The sequence below is a fragment of the Equus asinus genome, chromosome 6 (genome assembly GCF_041296235.1).
Source record: "Equus asinus isolate D_3611 breed Donkey chromosome 6, EquAss-T2T_v2, whole genome shotgun sequence".
In the NCBI taxonomy this organism is placed as follows: Eukaryota; Metazoa; Chordata; class Mammalia; order Perissodactyla; family Equidae; genus Equus; species Equus asinus.
Window position 1 is genome coordinate 6,997,738 of NC_091795.1, and position 22,093 is coordinate 7,019,830.

A 22,093-nucleotide genomic window follows, 5' to 3' on the forward strand; every position below is an offset into this window, starting at 1 on the left:
GACTTACAACTACAACTTCAACTCTTCCCTGAATTTCCAGCCTACTGACTTGCCCTACAGATTTCAGACTTGCCAGCTCCCACAATCACGATCAAATTCCTTGAAATACATCTCTCCCCACAGAAATGAAGAGAATCATGGTCCAGGCCAGCACTGCCCAACGGAAATATAATGGGAGTCATGTTAAGAAAGTACAAAGAAGCAGGTGAAATTAATTTTAATAACATTTTATTTAACCAAATATATCCAAAATATGATCATTTCAAAGGCAATAATATAAAAAAGAATTGAGATATTTTACATTCTTTTTTTTTTGTACAATGTCTTCAAACCCAGGGTGCATTTTATAGCAGATCTCAATTCGGACTAACCACGTTCCAAGTGCTCAAGGCTACTGTATTGTTGGACCATAGGTCTGGGCTATTACGAGGCAAATTCCATTGTCCCTTATTTTGCATCAAACACTACACCATCTGTATTTAGGTAAAATAAAGCACAAACTTGCTTCAAATTTCCACGTAAAATTACTAATTGTTTGTCCCTTCATGAGTGGCAACAAGGGGATTGGGGGACTTGTACTCAAATATTACTGCTGCTTTTGTCACTTCTGAGTTAGTAGGAAAGAGAGCCACATTTTTCTCTCTTTCTTCCTTCCCCTAAATTACATACTGGACTTATCAATCTTCTATATCACTTTGCCTAAATAATTGTGTCACTCCTTTTCAAAAATGCTGCAATTAGTATGAAATAGTCAATTAAACTGTAATTTGATTTTGGATTTAACAAGTAGCCTAGAGTATAATTCTTGTGTAATGGCCCCTTTTCTGATCAGATGCTTTCATTTACAAAAAACAGCTATGCAATATCTGTGCCTTCACACGTAAGTGACTGTAATCACTGTTGATGGGCATACTAAAGTTCATCATATGGAAAAGTAATTTTTGAATGTCCTGTTTTAGCAAAGAACTATTTCTGAAGAGTGATGCAATATTAGAACAATGTAGGGATATCAATTAATTAAAAGACCTTCCCCACAGGCCTTGATAACTGAAGCTGGGTAGCTGTAAGTGTCCTCAGTCTGTTTTTGAGCTTTCTTAAGGAACTCAAGTCCACATTCAAAGAAATTTTAAGCACAACATTTCTTAGCCTTATGGATACAAGTGATCTGGGACCAGAGTTCCAGTGTGGTAAACACAGTGCCAGGAATTAGCTAGAAAGAGCCAAAGGGGGAGCCAATCATTTTCTAATTCATGAGTTCATTTAACACATGTTTTAATAAATATTTACTATATGTAAGCCAGAATTCTACAAAGAGACAGTAGAAGTTAAAAGAATTTGATGTAATGCTGCCTTTGGAACTTGAAGTCACATAAGAGAGAAGAAATTGGCACAAATAATTATAGTGCAAAGCAATATGAGAAATGTGTCAACAAGGATGAAGCCATTCAGAGGAAAGAGAAAACACTGCTTGCTAAAGTAATCAGGAGAGGCCTTAAGGAGGAGGAGGCATGAGAAATGGGTGATTTAAAATGGGCAAAAATTGGAAAATGGAAATTCCACTTTGGTTTGACTACAGGGTTTAACAGGAGGAGTAGGTTTATAAAAGATTAAAATGACAGCATAGGATGGTTGAACACTAGACTAGCAGATCTGATCCCAGTTTGGCAGATTTAGGGAACCTAAGGCTCAGAGAAGTTGGGTTGATTTGGAAGGCTTGTTTTGTGCTGTGATGGAAATGGTGATTTGGAAACATTATATCTAGTAATGGCTTCCATAGTGAAGAAGACTATTGGCAGCAGAATTAGTAAGAGTTTACCAAATGGGCCAAGAATGAAGAATTAGAGACCTGAACTAAGTTAGTAGTTGTGAGATGAAGAGGCTTGTGAAGGAAGATGTGAATGTGTTTCTAGATGACAGCATCAAAGAAGAGGGGGCAACAAAAGTGAATGAGGTTTTAAGCCAGGAGACAGGAATGCTATTAGTAGAAACATTAAAGTCTTCAAAAGAATTAAATTTTAGTGAAATCAGTCCTATATGTTGAGCTTGGGATGCTCAAAACTACCCTGAGTGAAGGCTGCTGGGCTTAAAAATGGTCCTCCCCACAGATGTCCACATGCTAATCCCTAGAAAGTTATACAATATTCCTGTAAATGTGACCTTAGGGGCCAGCCCCGTGGCAGCGTGGTTAAGTTCACATGCCCCGCTTTGGCCGTCTAGGGTTTTGCTGCTTCAGATCCTGGGTGTGGACATGGCACCACTCGTCAGGCCATGCTGAGGTGGCGTCCCACATGCCACAACTAGAAGGACCCACAACTAAAACATACAACTATGTACAGGAGGGATTTGGGGAGAAAAATCAGGAAAAAAAAAGATGGCAACAGTTGTCAGCTCAGGTACCAATCTTTAAAAAAAAAAAAAGATTTGCAGAAATTACTAAGTTAAAATCTTGAGATCTCGAGATAGGGAGCTTATCCTGGATGGTCAGGGTGGGCCCTTATGTGTCCTTGTATGAGAGAGGCAGAGGGAGATGGGACATACACAGAAGAGAGAAGGCAGTGAGACTATCTCAGCAGAGAGAGAGATTAAGTATGCTAAGCTGTGGGCCAAAGTTGGAGGAAGGACCGTGAGCTCAGCTGCAGGTGGCAACACAAGAAATGCAGCTCCAGATGCTGGGGAAGGCAAGGAGATGGATCCTCCCATAGCGTCTCTGGAGGGAGTTTTGGCCCAATGAACTGATTTCAGACTTCTGGCCTCCGGAACCATAAGCGAACAAACTTGTGGGTTTTGAGCCACCAGTCTTGTGGTAATTTGTTACAGCAGCCACAGGAAACTAATAAAGAAGACATTCCCAGAATGTGGGAGGGGACAGTGCAGAGATGAAAGATAGGAGGAGCAGAGGAGGGGGCGAGCTTTAAGAGTTGTTCACATCAGGGGTCAGCAGGAGGAAGAGGGGCCTAGCAAACAACACCAGAAGCAGCTGGTGAAGACCCAGGTAGGTAGGTGAGATTTTCATAAAGGAGATTATCAAGGTTTAAAAACGAGAAAGCAGAACAACAACAACAAAAAACCTTTAAAGAATTTCAGAGGTGGAGATTGTAGCAGAGTGGAAATGCTCATGGACACTCCTAGAGAGAATTAACAAGATACCCCCTCGAAATAGCAAAGGCTAATGAAAGCATCCCTGTTGTTGGAGAATGAGAACTGAAGTATTACCAGTACTGCCCGTGTTTCAGAAAGAGCCTCAAAGGGCTACAGTGCAACTTGTTCTTTTTTTGGAAGATTAGCCCTGAGCTAACATCCACCACCAATCCTCTTTTTGCTGAGGAAGATTAGTCCTGAGCTAACATCTGTGCCCATCTTCCTCTACTTTATATGTGGGACGCCTACCACAGCATGGCATGACAAGTGATATGTAGGTCCACACCTAGGATCTGAACCGGTGAACCCCAGGCCGCCAAAGTATAATGCGTGAACGCAACCGCTAGGTCACCTGGCCAGCCCCGAAACTTGTTCTTTTTAGCTATAAAATATCAAGACATCTGATACAAACACACTAAAAACACAAATTTTTAAACTTCGAAGTGAACTTTTAAGTAAAATTCATGCTTTTCAGGAATCAAATTCTAGTGAATTTGAGCCCAATTTTAGGGTTTTTAAAGTTGGATTTGGCAAGTAAAACCTTCAGTAAGCTTAAATATTTTTCCTCATTTCTTTCCTGATTCTTCCAGATTAAATTTTGTGAAACATTTTTTTAATTTTTAATTTTTCTTTTTATTTCAGAACATGTAATAGACAACTTTACATCTACCTGGCGGTGATTCCAAAACATCACTTGTTTTGAACTAGGAATTTATTTTTTTGCACAGAAATATTACCATAAATGATGGGTGGGGCACCCAGGCTAGCACCCTCATCTCTCAGTATACATATAATAAGACAAATAGTTGATGTTTGTCCCAAAGCTGGGGCCCCTGTGAGCCTTGAGCTCACTTGAGCCCCAAGCCTAAATCTTGCTCGATCCTTGATGAAAATCTCACACTGTCTGAGCACTAAGCTTTGTCCCTCCTAAACCCTTGAGGACAAAGGGGCTGACTCAGGGCCATGCAAAACTCGCATTGCAACAAAGTAGGGTGCTAAAAGATGGAATCTTATTAAAAAGGCAAAAGCATATGTAGCAAATACTTGGGGACTCACTGCAGCTCTGGCTGCAGTAATTTTATCACTAACCAGGGGCAGGCTGCAGGACAACTCGACAGAGGATGGGGGCAAGGAGGTAGTGACCATTGGATATGGTGTTCACAGTCCAGGGTGCATATGAAGTGCCTTCTGTATTTTTCTTCAGAGAAAGTCTTATGGTGCTTGTCTTCAAGCTCCGACTGAGATTTGGGCTCAGATATAGTCTAAGAAGGGAAACAAAGGAAAAGAACAAGGGATTCTACCAGACAGAATAACATTGGTCTTTATCGAAGTAGCCAGTGTTTCAGGCCAGGTGGTGATGTTAACGTGAGAAGGGAAATGTTGGTGCCAGTTGTTGTCTCCCGTCTCCACCTGCATCCTTTTTTCACTCTGCTCTCCCTGCTGTCTGACTGGGGAGGCTGGGCCCTGCCCCGCACCCATCCAGGCTTTCTTCCCAGTTGGTGACTGGGAAGCGTAGGCAGGAGAAGAGAGGGCAAGAGAGGAGGAGGCTCCTTCCTCCTCATCGCTCTCTGCGTGGACTAAGTGTCTGCCAGCAGCTACATCTTTCCTTGATTACAACTTTTGCTGAGCAGCCCTGACTCCATGCTCCAGCTCCCACTGTGATATAGTAATGCCATTTCCTCCCACTGTGGCTACAGCTCAAGGGATGGTAACTGCTGGTCTCTGGGCACCTCAACATCCTTGTTTCTTCCTTGAATATGCTCACACTTCCATATCTACTATCTAGTAGTTTCATTAGCATCTCTTTGTTTGAACCATTCGGGTGGAATATGTTTCCTGTTGGGGCACTCATAATCTAATGGTTCAAGGATGGTATTGACCATCTTCAGTCCTCCTCCAGCTCATCAAAGAGAGTCCTGGAAGTGCCACACCTTTCCTTCACCCCCAACTCCTAAATGGAAGAAATTGCTTTATGCCTAAGAAACGTTACTCTGAGCCAGGTAGTTAAGGAATAGAGAGAAAGGGAATAAGCTGGAAAGGTAGAGAAGAGAAGTGCTGGCTTGGAGTTACATTTATAAAGCAAAATAGTGTCAGTGTGCTAGAGGTTGGTGGGAAAAGAAAGTTTTTTAGGATTGCTGTAAACTCTGAAGCTAGATACTCTTCATGGATTTTTTGAAAATTATATGTGGGTCTTCACTTATTTTGATTGTTGATCTGTTTCTTTCTTTTTATTTAATTGAGATGTAATTGACATATAACATTGTATTAGTTTCAGGTGTACACCATGATGATTCTATATTTACATACATTGTGCAATGCTCACCACAGTAAGTCTAGTTAACATCTGTCACCATACATAGTTACAAATATTTTTCTTCTGATGAGAACTTTTAAGATCTATTCTTTTACAAACTTTCAAAAACACAATACAGTACTATTAACTACAGTCACCATGCAGTACATTACATTGCTGTGACATTTATCTTATGACTGGAATTTTGTATCTTTTGACCACCTTCACCCATTTCCCCAGTATGGAAGTTCCTCAAAAAATTAAAAATGGGACTACCATATGATCCAACAATTCCTTTTCTGGGTATTTATCTGAAGGAAATAAAAACACTAACTCAAAAATATATTTGCGCCCCCATGTTCATTTCAGCACTATTTACAAAAGCCAAGAAACGGAAGCAACTTAAATGTCCATTGATAGATGAATGGATAAAGAAAAAAATATATATATAAATACAACGGAATATTTTTCAGCCATAAACAAGAAAGAAATCTTGTCACTTGCTACAACATGGATGGACCTTGAGGGTATTATATTAAGTGAAATAAGTCAGACAGAGAAAGACAAATATTGTAGGATCTCTTTCTTTGTCTAAAATATTTTCTCGATTAAATCATAAAGGTTCTGGATGTGGAAGGGTTTCATTTTTGGATAGTGACATCTTTCTCCTTATAGAAGTGAGGCTTTTTCTGAACAAAATTAGATTTCTCAAAGGCCCCTCTCCTCATTCAACTCCCCCTGAAGAAACAATTCTACTTTGCAACTGTAGCAACTTACGCTTCCTTATCACAGCTGTTTCTGAAGGCATTGGGTGGTGGTAAGCAGATCTGTTTTCCAGCGCAGTTCATGGACTTTAGATACCAAGCTTGCACTACCTATTTAGCAAGGATACCATGACAGGCAGCTGACAAAAACTGAGGGAATTCACATTATTAGGCATCTCTTCCAGCATCACCTTGGGTTTGATTTCAGGCTCATCTGTCACTCGATGCTTTTTCATTGCTTGATTTTTGACATCCATCAGGAAGGATCTTATTCATTCACCCTCTTAGACAGTTATTCCCTAAGCTTTCACCATTATGGACTCATTCTTCTAGGACTCTGAATGGCATCCTACAAATATCGACATCTGATGACTAAGCATTTTTTGCTACTCCTTGGTGCTTTTTTGTCCTTTTTGAGTTTGTTTTTTTTTTTTTGCATGCATGCATTTCTCTTACTGCTGTTCAATTTGTGTTACAAGCACAACTTCAGAGCTGAAAATACCATCTACTAACATATTCATCTATCCCTCTCAGTTATCATCAGAAAAGAATGAGTCTCAGATTATTTAAATGATTTTCCCCTAGGTAAGACAGCTAATTATTGAAAAATCCAATGCTAGAATCTAGTCTTCCTATGTCTCAGGCCAAGACAAAAACACTTTACTGATCTAAGATATTTTTTCATTTCTTTCAGTGTTTGATTTATTGTGCCTGCATTTATTCCTTTAACAATAGAAATAACAACAAGACAAAATCTGGGTATTAAATTTCTGGGAGTTTGTTTTGTACTCAGAACATATACTTTGATCTCTTTATTTCCTATGAACTGTATTTAGAGTAAAAATAAACAGGTTGCTACATTTTGTCTCACTCATCTCGAGTAGAAGTCAGAGATCAAGTAAGTGATGGTTTTGGAAAGCAGAACTGACAGGATATCTTAAATATGTACAGAGAGTTTTGGTAAACAAGTCAGTCTTTAGAAATATATTGTGCAGCTATGAGAGGGGTAGCTCAGCTCAATAAGTGCAGAAGAATTCTGTTATTGGTGATGTAAATAGGAGAGGTTTGCTATGGTTCTATCTTCTAGAAACTTAGAGTATAAAAAAATCCCCCAAATGCTTATTATATCAATTTGGTATGCAAAAGGGCAAAAAAGAACACACACACACACGGCCTAAAACATGTAATAAATGTGAATAAATATACATGAGGGATGATAATTTATTTCTTAAATAAAGTAAGCTGTTCTATTTAAATGACATCATAAAGAGAGATTAGAGACAAAGATGAAATATTTAATGTATCTGTAGTTAATATATCTATATTTAATATACCTGTAGATATATCATGCGTATGTACATAGAGATATAAATATAGACCCATAATCATTGGCATCTTCTTTTTGACCTTGTTTTGACCTAGACCCGAACACTAATCATTCTGCAATTCATCCTGCCTGATCAGAGCATCAGGAGTCAGGTTCAAATCCCTATGTTTTGCTCTTGTCTGGAGATGGCACCAAGCTAACATCCAAGTACCTACCTGGATTTTTTTCATAAGGTCTTAATAAATAATAGAAATATTGGATAGGTTTCTGCCAGTACAACTATTCACTAGTACACCATTATCTGAGAGTAATTCTACTCAAAATGCAGGCAATGGCAGGAACTCCAAAGGACCAAGCCCTGGTATTAATTCCACACATTTTTGTCACATCCTGCTCAATCCTTAAAAACTGTCCATTTGCAAGGCTGCCTCTATGTTGTACTTGTGCAATCACTTCTTTTACCCTCTCCAGATCCACCCTCCATCCTCCTAGCCCTCCATTTTACTCTGGAAAGCTCACTGGGTGGATGACATCACTGGGCTCCCTTGTCAACCAGTTTTTAGTTGATTCAACCATTTTCGAGTCAGCAGAAGATCAGAGGGAAAGGAGAGCGAGCCTGGGAGACATTAGGTCCATTCGCGCAGGGTTGCCTTCGGCTGATGAGTCCTTCAATGAAGGTCACTGCCCCTCTCAAGATGGCCCTCTCTACAAATTCTCTCCATATGTTCACATGCTTTCCAGTAACTGCTCCCTCCTCTGAGCCCTTTAAGACTAGGGGTGGTTAAATTTCCATGGTTACCTGTTTCAAACTGCTGTACGGCTTCTTAAGCTAGACCTACATCCTGCTCACACCATTGTAAATAGTGCCTTATAAAACTTGAATTGTCCTGCTACGGTCCTGACTAATACATCTCTCTTTAATGATTGTAGCCCTCAGACAAAAAGTCATTGTTTCCCTTATTTTGTAGTTTTGACAAATCCTCAGGAAGTTTGGAGGAAATGTTTATGCTGGATGGTTTTAGATAAGAAGTTGTGAATGCTTTTTCTGTTGTTACATTCTGCTGGTGGAGAAATAACTCTGTAGATGACCACTATGGAGACATCACTATTGTCCTGACATGTGAGGGCAGAAAAGTGGGGATCCAAATTTAGAAAGTACTAAATCTTGTGCAAAAAAGGTGAAGTGAGTAGATACAGGTAAACAAACATTAAGGATATGTTTCAATTTTCTTCAGGTCTTTAGCTGGTTCAAAAGTTTAAAGGCAAGTCTTTAGAATTCACTCCATTAATAAGTCAATAGGACTATCTGCTTGACAAATGTGGAGTGACATCTTGAATAATGAGAAACTTATAAAAGCTGACTGGTCCATCTCTTTTGCCAATGTGCTCAAGGGTGTTCTCAGAAGTCTGCATGATCCTTTCATTTTGGTATTTGCTTGGAGGAGATGGGGCAGGATGGTGAAGGGACTTAGCCACAGATTACTCAAAATAAGATACGGTAGATAAAGGTCCATTGTTTGAAATAATGAGGGTTGATGACTCGTTTATTTCAATTAACTGGTACAAAACCACGATTGTTGCCACTGAATTTTAAGATGGACTTGGTGATTCTTGAAGAGGAGTCTATCAAAGTTGGAGATGTTTATCCCCTGAAAGAATTCTGAAAAAAATCAATATGGAGTATTGAGTAAATTTTCCTGATTATTTGTTGAAAGAAATGATGATAGATTATGCCAGTTACCTGGGTAGATAGTACAATTTCTGATATGCTTTTTAATTCTGGAATTAATTTTAGTCCACCCAAAATTGTTATTATCCAGATAATTCATGGAAAGAATTTTGTGAAGGATCAGTATCAGCATGATTGTATGATAACTACTTTCTGAAATAATAGCACTTTAAAAATAAAATATAACATGGTTTGTGGTTGACTTTTGAATGGCTTGAACATGAGGTACTTTTTTCACAAGCAATATAAGATACATAAGTGTGAAAATTCATATTATATATATATATATATGAAAATCCAAACAATTTAATTTGATTATCTGAAGAAGCAGATCAAGGAGTTCTTCTAAATCAAAATTTCTGGTGTGGGATTTGCAGAGGCAAACAGCACCATGCATCAGTCTTTCATATTGTTCGTCTTGACTCAAAGGGAAATTTTGATTTTGCCACCAAACATAAGAATCCAGCTTTTCCCATGGAGTGATAGAGTTAAAGTTATTGGCTAATTCAAAGAAAGGAGATCTCCCACATACACACAACCACTACGTATGATTACATCAAGATTGTAAATGTGATTGTGGAAACCTTCAGCTCTCTTATTAAAGAAAGAGGTCATTTGCGGGGTGTGTGCATGTGAACATTGCAGTAGTATATCCGAATGTGCAAGGCTTTGGAGCCACACATAACTGTTCAAACGTTTTCCATTATATACCAGCTATGTGACTTGGACGATTTGCTTTGCACCCATAACTTTTCTGCATTTCATATATCAAAAGAGATAATTACAGATTCAGTGTTAAATGAGAGAACGTCAGTGAACTTCATTCAGAACAAAGGAAATACCATGGATTCCCCACTTAAGCACTGGATCAGAAACCAAATCAGCTGTAGGTAAAGGGATGTTTCTAGCCTGCAGTTCTTTATTCATTATTGGAATCACTTCCTGACAACCGGCGCCATTTCCTTCCTTGCCTAGTTGATATGTTTAATCTATGGATGCTGGTTATGTGAGACTCATCTGACCATAAATATACTTAGTAAAATTTAGATACTTTAGTGCTGATGGTTAGAAAGATACACTGTGCTAAGAACTCATGTCAATGTGATAGAAGGAGACCCCTCAGACAGTTACCGCTGGATTTAAATAGCTAAGATGGAGGAAAGATCACCTTCTTTTTCTTTCCCTTCTTCTCCTCCTATCTCTGCTCTTTGTCCCCCTCTCCTCATTCTTTTATTTAGAATGTTCACTTGGAGACAGGGAGATTTTATGTCTTCTGTGGAAACCATGGCAACCCCTCCCTGCCCCCAAATTTCTGTTTTGATTGTGACATTCTCTCTAGAAGCACTATATAGACTAATGATTCTCCTCCTCTCCCTCCTGCTCCTCTTCCTCCTCCTTTTACAAAGCAATCCTCCTCCTTTTCTTTTGCCTGGAGGTTAATGTCATATTTTGCATTTTAGAGGAGGGGGATATAAGTACTGTCTCAGTACTGTTATGACAAGAGTTTGGGCCTTGAGGACCCACTGAAATGGACTTGGGGATCCTTCAAGAAGACTATGGACCACACTTTGAGAACCCCTGGCCTAGGGCCATGATTTCTGCCTTCTTCATAGCATTCTTTTTTCTTCAGAACTTTATAGACAGTTCTCCAATGTTTTCTGGCACTGTTTCTTTGCAGACAAATTTTGCCTGTATTCATCTTTTTCTACACCTCTTGTATTCATTTTTTCTACACCTCAGACTTCCGGTTGCCTCCTTATTGATTTATTTTTGCATTAATCTACATAAAAACCTATTTCATTGTTCTTGACATTCAGTCACTTAGACAGGATATTTAAGTGACTGAGAAATTTTAGCTATTATGTATTTAAATATTTTTATGTTCTGAGTGTTGGCTTCTCTTCAGGGAAATTACCATGTACAAGTTTGGCCACCTTTGCTGTCCATTTCTATTATTTTTTCTCTAATTGCAATAATAACGGTCTTTTTTCCACTCCATCTACCATGATTATCTGAAGACTTTCTCTATATCAGAAACGTAATTCTTCAGCCATGGCTATTGTGTTCCGTGCTCTTCTAATTTATTTATTAGTTCTATATTTATGTCATTTGCATCCTCAATTTGAACTGTTAGTTTTGAAATCTTCCCTTTTGTGTGATTGTGGGTTTTATCACATCTGTCTTTGAGATTACACTTTTTTAAATTATATTCGAAATTAATCTCTTCTGTGGTAAATTACTGGTGGTAAATTTGATGTGTATTCTTTGATTACACTTTCTCTAGAGAGGTTTCTTTATCTGTCTTTTGTGTCCTAAGTTCTGTTCTTTCCTTTTCTCTCCCCCTCCCTCCCTCCCCTTTCCTTCCTTCCTTCCTTCTTTCTTAACTGTAGTGCTTTTGCATAGTTGCTATTGGTTCTTTTTATCTTCTAGCTCATTCTTAATGTCTTTTCAGATATTATATTCACTTTGATATGTACAGGGGTGGTGACTTCTCTTCAGACCCTGTCTAAGGCTCGTTTTTCCTGCTTTCTGCACGATGACTTGAAGATTGTGTACTTGGGCTCTCTCCGCTCCTCTGTAGCCAGGTAGGGCGGAGCCCAGGAGAGCTCAACTGGGCTGCATGCACCTTTGTTCTTGGCCCTGGGCCCTTCTACTCCTGAATTTGGTAATTTCTCTCTGACAGGGTTAATTCCACTATTGAGAGGTGATTCTATTCCCATGAGGGAATAATTCTGGCCTTCAAATGATTCTCATGTTCAGTATGAGGCACTGAAAATGACTAGCCTTGCTGGGTTTTAATTCCTATATCTTTGCTGATACACTGATGAGATTAGAGAAACCTCTATTTTCAAAGATTTCGCCAGATATTTACCTGTAATCCCACTCACTGCTTTACTCCAGCTCTCTCTGGTTTGAGGGATATTCGTGCAGTTTCTCAGAATTTTTCTCATGTCAATTTCTTTCCTCGTCCTGCTTCTGGGAGGAGGGTGGGAGGGGGTGGGGACATTCTAAGCTATCCAGATCATGCTGAGATCTTTTTTGCCTTTTGTTGGTTGAAATTGTTAAAACTGAGAGTATGAGGTTATGTCTAATTTCTTTGCTTGTTGCTGCTAATGAATTTTTGTTTTTATTGATACCTTTACTGTTTTACTTTCTTCCCTTTTGCTATTGTTCACCACATTAAACATTAAAGAGAAATAATTTGGAAGTCCAGGTTTACTCCATCATGATATTTGCCTATTAGTCTTCTGTAGGGCTGCCACACTTGGTTCAGCTCTCTAGGTATATGCAGCTTGTTCCAGGACAGTTTCCTGCATGAGATGCCCAGGAATTTTTAGCCATTTTCAAGTACAGCAGTTGGTTACTTTCTAGGTTTAGAGCGACTTGTTTCAATACCTGTGTACAAATAGAATTGCACTGGCTCCTTGTTTAAAATTGTCTCTTATTTGACAAATACCTTGTAAATCTCTGTACAACTTCTTTCTGTTGGATTGATCAACTGATATAAACATCTAGAACTGTGATTACAAGTGTGATGAAATAGCTCGTACTTCATGAGGCTTTGTGATTCCTCCATGTTGTAAAATATTAAGCCTTTCCTATCAAGGATCCGTATGCAAAATCGATTCCAGGATGGGCCATGTTGGTCTAATAATCCTGAAGGCTATAGACTCAAGAACTTTGATAGTGTCTCAGCAGAGATGGATCAAGGTTATGTGAGGCCTCAACCTTGTTACATTCAGGGCCTTTTTTATGAAAAATAATATTACAGTATATATTTAAAAATAGGTACAAGGCATTGGAAGTAGCCCCTGTAACTGAGCAACCTTGAAACTTAAACTTCATTGACTTCTTCATAAATTTGCCTGGAATCTCATGAAAACATTCTCCCAAGCGACTCAGGCCCAAGCACGTCTCCAGACATCACTTGCAAAGGGTGACACTGTTTGAGCAGACTTGTACCAGTCATGTGAGGGCTCTGAAATTAATTGGATTGCCCTGTACTCCAATTCTGTAGTGTCTGTGCAGAACAAGCTTCAGCCTTCCCGTGGCCTCATTTAGTCTTTATTACTTGGCTTCTTCTCTGATCTCTTATCTAACTCTGGGTTTAGAGCTCTATCTTGACTCAATTTACTTGGCTGGGATCTAGACATTGTACTTGGCTTTTGCATCTCCAAATCTTTTATGAGCTGGACTTTTCTCCTCTCACTTTATATGGGAAACACTAGCCTGGACCATGATATTGACATTGAACATGACCACCTTGTAGAAGTTATTACCATAATCTCCTCTTGTTATACATCAGATCTTAATCCTCTGGATATAGATACTGGCTCAGAGTAAGAGTCGTACTTTGTCTTGCCTTTTTTGCACAGTGTGAGATGGGCTTTAGGCTTGAAGTCAAGTACTATTGTTGAAATTGTATCCCTAGGTAGAACTCTACCTATTTCATACTTCTTAACCTTCTCTACTAGCCCACTATGGTTATGCATGCCTTGAGATAAAGCCCATAGATTAATGGCCAGCAGATCCATCTGCACACTATGACCAACAGTGAACTTCTATATAAATATTGCAGTATTTTGACATTTCTTATCCTGGGACTTCTGAATATCATAACAACTCTTGTGTTTTCCTTCCATGTATAATCAGGAATACTTAATGCCGGATGATAAGAAAAGCGTTGACATTTCTGAGTTGTATTATGATGAATTTGAGATTGACACTTCTTTTCAAGGTATTCTTCATCTTACGGAATCTGAAGAGCAGAGAACTGGTGTAACCCTCCAAAGCAGAGTAGGAGTTGACTTGTTTAAATCAATCTATAAATACAGAGAGGACACAGATTTCCCTGCTCGCAAAAACTCTCTACCCACCAGTTATGGAGGGTAGTTATATTAAAATCCACTTGTTTCATTTATATGAAGTACAATCACACAAACTTTTACATTAGAAATTTTGGTCCCAGGAACAAAGAAGACATGTTGAGTTTCTCAGTCTAGCTTTTCAGTCTGTGGTGAGGCATTAGAGAGCCGGGTGATAATGTGTCCTTTTCATTCTCAGGACTAATGCATCCTATGGGTACAGTATAATGGGCCATTTAAAAAGACCAGAAGTGTCCAAGAAAACTCAGAGGGAATGCACAGGAGCGGTGACAGAGCTCCTTCCTTTAGCGAGCTCTCTAGCCAGGTAAAGGAATTTGCCTTTGCAAATATTCAGAGATCTTTTGGCCATGCAATGAAAACTACCTCATGAATCTTTGTCCTCCCCTTAGTAGATTAAAATATACACACCAGGATACAATTTGAATAATATCTACCAATAATTTGCTTTTTGGCAGCTCCGTTTTACACTCTTTTAAAGAAGACTGGCAAAAATACAAATCAGTAATGAGAAAATATGGAAACAAAAGTACCTCATCCATAACTAACAGAGTAAGTCACTTAAGGGAACATTAAGTCCTAATTGTAGAAATAATACACATTAATCACCCCTCTGGTGCCATCAGAGGATGAGTTTGCTGATGGGCATTCTATGGCCTGGCACAAGTGAAAGAAACTAGAAATGCAGTCCAAAGATCTAAGTTTCCATTGTGAAGCTGTGCATTCAAAAGCCTAGGTAGGCTTATAGTCACATCATTTTAAAACTTATAATAGAAAAAAAACTCTGGCAACACAATATTAGAGTTGAAAATTTAGGCACACATACAGGAGGAAATTCATCTTGGAAAGCTTTCTTCTGGCATCAGCTCAAAGGCATTAGACATATAGCAAAGCTTGACTGGGAACTGTTAAATGTTTACCTTTACCTTAGGATGGGAGGCAGGAAGTTTCGAATAATTACAACTACCAACTTTTCAGTTGAGTGGAATTGACAAGTTATGAACACTGGTTCTCACTGTAGAAGAAACTTCAGCTTTAAAAACTAAACAAAATTAAACTAAAACTCATGAGTGATGAGAATTCATGATGTGTCTGATAGCACATGCGTCTTAGTTTAGTTTCCTCAAAAAAGCAGAGCCTGACACAAAGGGTTCCATGCTTGTGGTTTATTTTGGGAATTGATCCCAAAGCACAGGGTTGGGAGACTGGGATGAGTGAAATAGAAGAAGAGGGAAGTCAATGCAAGGGCACATTGTGGAGCTGATCACTGTCCGTCAACAATTGGGAATGGATTCCTCCAGGGTCTCTTTGGAGAGCTCTGAACAATGCATCTGTTATTGGACAACAAAAGGTACAAGTGGGGAGTCCCAGTGTACTAGTTTCCATTTGCTTTTGGTGAAAGGTAAGCCCGTGGACTGCTAGTGCCCTCATCATTCCACTTTAAGCTTTATCATAGTGGTGGAGTGGGTGCTTGAAAGAAATGCGCTAGAGGCAGAAGAATCTCTGGGTAAAAAGTAGGCGAGATGCTGTACCTCCAGGGGGAGATTCTATAAGGTTCCACCTGTGCAACTCAGTGACAGAACAATGATTGGGATAAAAGGCAGGTCAAGGTACTGTCTGATAGGGCAGAAGGGGTATCTGAAATACATTATGAGAAGAGCCTCAGGACTTGGCTTTTTACATATTTTGTTATTTCCTTTTTTATTTTTTAAAGATTGGCATCTGAGCTAACAACTGTTGCCAATCTTTTTCTTTTCTGCTTTTTCTCCCCAAATCTCCCCAGTACATAGTTGTATATTTTTTAGTTGTGTGTCCTTCTAGTTGTGGCATGTGGGATGCCACCTCAACATGGCCTGAAGAGCAGTGCTGTGTCCATGCGCAGGATCTGAACCAGCGAAACGAAGGGCCGCCAAAGTGGAACATGCAAACTTAACCACTCGACCATGGGGCCAGCCACCCCATATTTTATTTTATTTTATTTTATTTTACTTTTATTTTTTATTTTTTTATTCTTTATTTTTATTTTATTTTTAATTTTTGTTTTTTTCAGATGTACATCATATTTCAAATTCTGGACACATTACATCATGTTCACCACCCAAACACTAATTATAATGCATCCCCTCACATGTGACCCTAATCACCCCTTTTGCCCTCCTTCCTCCCCCCTTCCCCAATGGTAACCACCAGTCCAATCTCCAATGCTATGTGTATTTATTTTTTGTCATTTTTATCTTCTACTTATGAGTGAGATCATTTGGTATTTAACTTTCTCCCTCTCACTTATTTCACTCAGCATAGTACCCTCAGGTCCATCCATGTTGTCACAAATGGCTGGATTTCATCATTTCTTATGGCTGAGTAGTAGTCCATCGTGTATAAATACCACATCTTCTTTATCCGTTCGTCCCTTGATGGGCACCTAGGTTGCTTCCAAGTCTTGGCTATTGTATATAATGCCACAATGAACATAGGGGTGCAAGTATCTTTATGCCTTTGTGTTTTCAAGTTCTTTGGATAAATACCCAGCAGTGGGATAGCTGGATCATATGGTAGATTAATTTTCAGAGGATACTCCAAACTGCTTTCCATACTGGCTGCACCAGTTTGCACTGCCACCAGCAGTGAACAAGAGTTCCCTCCTCTCCACACCGTCTCCAACATTTGTTGTTTCCTGTCTTGTTAACTATAGCCATTCTGACCAGAGTGAGGTGATACCTCATTGTAGTTTTGATTTGCATTTCCCTGATAGCTAATGATGTTGAGCATCTTTTCATATGCCTGTTGGCCATCTGTATTTCTTCTTTGGAGAAATCTCTGTTCAGATCTTTTGCCCATTTTCTAATTGGATTGTTGGTTTTTTTGTTGTTGAGCTGTGTTAGTTCTTTGTATATTTTGGATATTAACCCCTTATATGATATATTGTTTGCAAATATCTTCTCCCAATTTTTAGGTTGTCTTTTTGTTTTGTTGATGTTTTCCTTTGCTGTGCAGAAACTTTTTGGTTTGATGTAGTCCCATTTGTTCATTTTTTCTTTTGTTTCCCTTGCCAGGTCAGACATAGGACTTGAAAAAATGCTGCTCAGATCAATGTCATAGAGCATACTGCCTATGTTTTCTTCTAGAAATCTCATGGTTTTGGGTCTTACATTCAAGTCTTTAATCCATTTTGAGTTGATTTTTGTGCATGGTGTAAGGGAATGGTCTACCTTCATTCTTTTGCATGTGGCTGTCCAGTTTTCCCAACACCATTTATTGAAGAGACTCTCCTTTCACCATTGTATGCTCTTGGCTCCCTTGTCGCATATTAGCTGTCCATAAACGTGTGGGTTTACTTCTGGGCTCTCAATTTTGTTCCATTGATCTGTGTGTCTGTTTTTGTGCCAGTACCATGCTGTTTTGGTTACTATGGCTTTGTAGTATAATTTGAAATTGGGGAGTGTGATACCTCCTGCTTTGTTCTTTTTTCTCAGGAATCCTTAGGCTGTTTGGGGTCTTTTGTTGTTCCATATAAATTTTAGGATTCTTTGTTCTATTTCTGTAAAAAAATGTTGTTGGAACTTTGATAGGGATTGCGTTGAAGCTATAGATTGCTTTAGGAACTATGGACATTTAAAAAATGTTAATTCTTCCAATCCAAGAGCACGGAATATCTTTCCATTTCTTTGTGTCTTCTTCGATTTCTTTCAACAATGTTTTATAGTTTTCAGTGTACAGATCTTTCACCTCTTTGGTTAAGTTTATTCCTAGGTATTTTATTCGTTTTGTTGCAATTGTAAATGGGATTGTATTCTTAATTTCTCTTTCTGCTACTTCGTTGTTAGTGTATAGAAACGCAACGGATTTTTGTACATTGATTTTTGTATCGCACAACTTGACTGTATTCCTTTATTATTTCTAAAAGTTTTTTAGTGGAATATTTAGGGTTTTCTAGATATAAAATCATGTCATCTGCAAAGAGTGACAGTTTCACTTCTTGTTTTCCAATGTGGATCCCTTTTATTTCTTTTTCTTGCCTGATTGCTCCGGTTGGGACTTCCAATACTATGTTAAATAAGAGTGGTGACAGTGGGCATCCTTGTCTGGTTCCTGTTCTTAGAGGGATAGCTTTCAGTTTTTCTCCATTGAGAATGATATTTGCTGTGGGTTTGTCATATACGGCCTTTATTATGTTGAGGTATTTTCCTTCGATACCCAATTTATTTAGAGTTTTCATCATAAATGGATGCTGTATCTTTTCAAATGCTTTCTCTGCATCTATTGAGATGATCATGTGATTTTTATTCTTCATTTTGTTAATGTGGTGTATCACATTGATAGATTTGCGGATGTTGAACCATCCTTGCATCCCCGGAATGAAACCCACTTGATCATGATGTATGATCTTTTTAATGTATTGTTGTATTCGATTTGCTAGTATTTTGTTGAGGATTTTTGCATCGATGTTCATCAGTGATATTGGCCTGTAATTTTCTCTTTTTGTGTTGTCCTTGTCTGGTTTTGGTATCAGGATAATGTTTGCTTCGTAGAAGGAGTTAGGAAGCCTCCCCTCCTCTTCAATTTTTTGGAAGAGTCTGACAAGAGTAGTTATTAATTCTTCTTTGAATGTTTGGTAGAATTCACCAGGGAAGCCATCTGGTCCTGGACTTTTATTTTTTGGGAGGTTTTTAATTGCTGTTTCGATCTCCTTACTGGTGATCGGTCTATTCAAATTTTCTACATCTTCTTGGTCCAGTTTTGGAAGGTTGTATGTTTCTAAGAATTTATCCATTTCTTCTAGATTATCCAATTTGTTGGCGTATAGGTTTTCATAGTATTCTCTTATTATCTTTTGTATTTTGAGGTGTCCGTTGTAATCTCTCCTCTTTCATGTCTGATTTTATTTATTTGAGCCTTCTCTCTTTTTCTCTTGGAGAGTCTAATAAGGGTTTGTTAATTTTGTTTATCTTTTCGAAGAACCAGTTCTTGGTTTCATTAATTTTTTCTATTTTTTTTAGTCTCTATTTCGTTTATTTCTGCTCTGATTTTTATTATTTCCTTCCTTCTGCTGATTTTGTTTGTTGTTCTTTTTCCAGTACCTTTAAGTGCACTTTTAGATTGTCTATTTGGGATTTTTCTTCTTTGTTGAGGTAGGCCTGAATTGCTATAAACTTCCCTCATAGAACCGCTTTTGCTGTATCCCACAGATTTTGGCATGCCGTATTTTCATTTTCATTTGTCTCCAGGAATTTTTTATTTCTTCTTTGATTTCTTCATTGACCCAATCATTGTTCAGTAGCGTTTTGTTCAATTTCCACATTTTTGTGGCTTTTCTGGTTTTCTTTCTGTAGTTGATTTCTAGTTTCACACCTTTGTGGTCAGAAAAGATGCATGGTATTATTTCAATCTTCTTAAATTTATTGAGACTTATTTTGTGGCCTAATATGTGATCAATCCTGGAGAATGTTCCATGGGCATTTGAAAAGAATGTGTATTCTGTGGTTTTTGGATGGAATGTTCTGTATATATCTACTAAGTCCATCTGGTCTAATGTGTCCTTTAAGGCGAGTGTTTCCTTGTTGATCTTCTGTTTGGATGATCTATCCATTGGTGTAGGTGGAGTGTTAAAGTCCCCTACTATTATTGTGTTACTGTCTATTTCTCCTCTTATGTCTGTTAATAATTGCTTTATATATTTAGGTGATCCTGTGTTGGGTGTGTAGATATTTACAAGTGTTATATTTTCTTGTTGGATTGTTCCCTTTACCACTATGTAGTGCCTGTCTTTGTCTCTTATTACAGTTTTTGATTTAAAGTCTATTTTATCTGATATAAGTATTGCTACCCCCACTTTCTTTTCTTTGCCATTTGCATGGAATATCTTTTTCCATCCTTTCACTTTCAGTTTTTGAGTGTCTTTAGGTCTGAAGTGTGTCTCTTGTATGCAGCATATACATGGATCTTGCTTTCTTATCCAGTTGGCCACCCTATGGCATTTGATTGGAGGATTTAATCCATTGACATTTAAAGTAGCTATTGATAAATATGTATTTATTGCCATTTTGTCACTTTTTCTTTCTTTTGGGTGTTTTAGTAGTTTTCCTTTCTTTTTCTCTTGCTGTCTTCCCTTGTGGTTTGATAGCTATCTTTAGTAATATGTTTGATTTTCTTTTGTCTTCCTTTCTTTCCTGCTTGTTATAGGTTTCTGGTTTGTGGTTACCATGAGGATCCTATTTAATATACTATGCATATAACAGTCTATATTGAGTAGATAGATTCTTTAGCTTGACCTCTTTCTAAAAGCTCTACTTTTTCACTCCCCTCCTCCAACATTGTATGTTTTTCACATCATATATAGTCTTTTGTTTAGTGTGTGTATATCCATTACCCTCTTATCATTGAAATAGGTGCTTTTAGTACATTTGTCTTTTAACCTTCATATTACCTTCACAGGTAGTTGATCTGCTGCCTTTACTATACTTTTACCTTACAAGTGATTTTATTGCCTGTTCTTTCTTGTTGTTGTTTTGGGTTTTTATGATAATTTTTTTTCTTTTATCTCTATTTGTGGTCATTACTTTCCCACTTAAATAAGTCCCTTCAGCATTTCTTGTAGAACTGGTTTCTTAGTGATAAACTTCTTTAATTTTTGCTTGTCTAGGAAGCTCTTTATCTCTCCTTCCATTCTGAATGATAGCCTTGATGGATAGAGTATTCTTGGTTGTAGGTTTTTCTCCTTTTAGCACTTCAAATATGTCGTGCCATTCTCTTCTTGCCTGTAGGGTCTCGGCTGAGAAGTCTGCTGACAGCCTGATGGACTTCCCTTTATATGTCACTTGTGGCCTTTCTCTTGCTGCTTTTAGGATTCTCTCTTTGTCTTTAATTTTAGACATTTTGATTATAATGTCTTGGTATGGGCCTCTTTGGGCTTCTCTTGTTTGGAGCTCTCTGTGCTTCCTGAACTTGGGCATCTGTTTCCTTCCTCAGGTGAGGAAAATTTTCCTCTATTATTTCGACAAATAAATTTTCTGCCCCTTTGTCTCTCTCTTCTCCTTCTGGGACCCCTATAATCCGAATGTTAGCACGCTTGATGTTGTCCCAGAGTTCCCTTACACTGTTCTCATTCTTTCTAATTCTTTTTTCTCTTTTCTGTTCAGCTTGGGTGATTTCTCTAATCTTTCGTCTAGCTGCTGATCCGTTCTTCTGCTTCCTCTACTCTGCTATTTAGTCCCTCTAGTGAATTTCTCATTTCAAGTGTTGTAGTCTTCATTTCTGATTGGTTCTTCTTTATATCTTCCAATTCTTTGCTGATGTGCTCGCTGTGTTCATCCATTCTTCTCTGCATATCTGTGAGCATCCTCATTATTCTTTCTTTGAATTCCTTGTCAAGGAGGTCGCTAGTTTCTGTTTCACTTAGTTCTTTTTCTGGTGTTTGTAGTGTTCCCTTGCTTGGAAAGTATTCCTTTGCCTCCTCATTATGCCTCTTTGTGCTATTTTCTTTGTACTAGGTGAGTCGGCTATGTCTCCTGATCTTGGAGAAGTGGCCTTATGTATGAGATGCCTTATGAGGCCCAACAGCGTGCTTCCCTCTCATCACCAGACCATAAGAACCAGGAGTGACCCCTTTGTGGGCTACTTGTGTTCTTCTGCTGTGGCAGGGTTGCTCCCACTGCAGGCACCCAGGGAGTCTGATCTTTCCTTCCCTGGCCCGCTGTTTGTAAATCAGGTTTGGAGGGGCCGCAGCACTGTTGGCTACAGAGTCTATTAGCACACTCTTATTGCAAGTGTCCTCTTAATTGGGTTGGTACCCAGTTCACCTGGTTGCTAGGCTCAGGGGTGTACAGTTGTGATAGGCCTGAGGCCAACAAGGCTGATGTCAGTTCTCTTAGGATTGCAGCTGAGTGGGACTAGCCCTTGGCATGGAGGCACTCCATTGTTTCAGGCTTTGGAAGGTGGGGCTGATCCTTTTTATGGCTATTT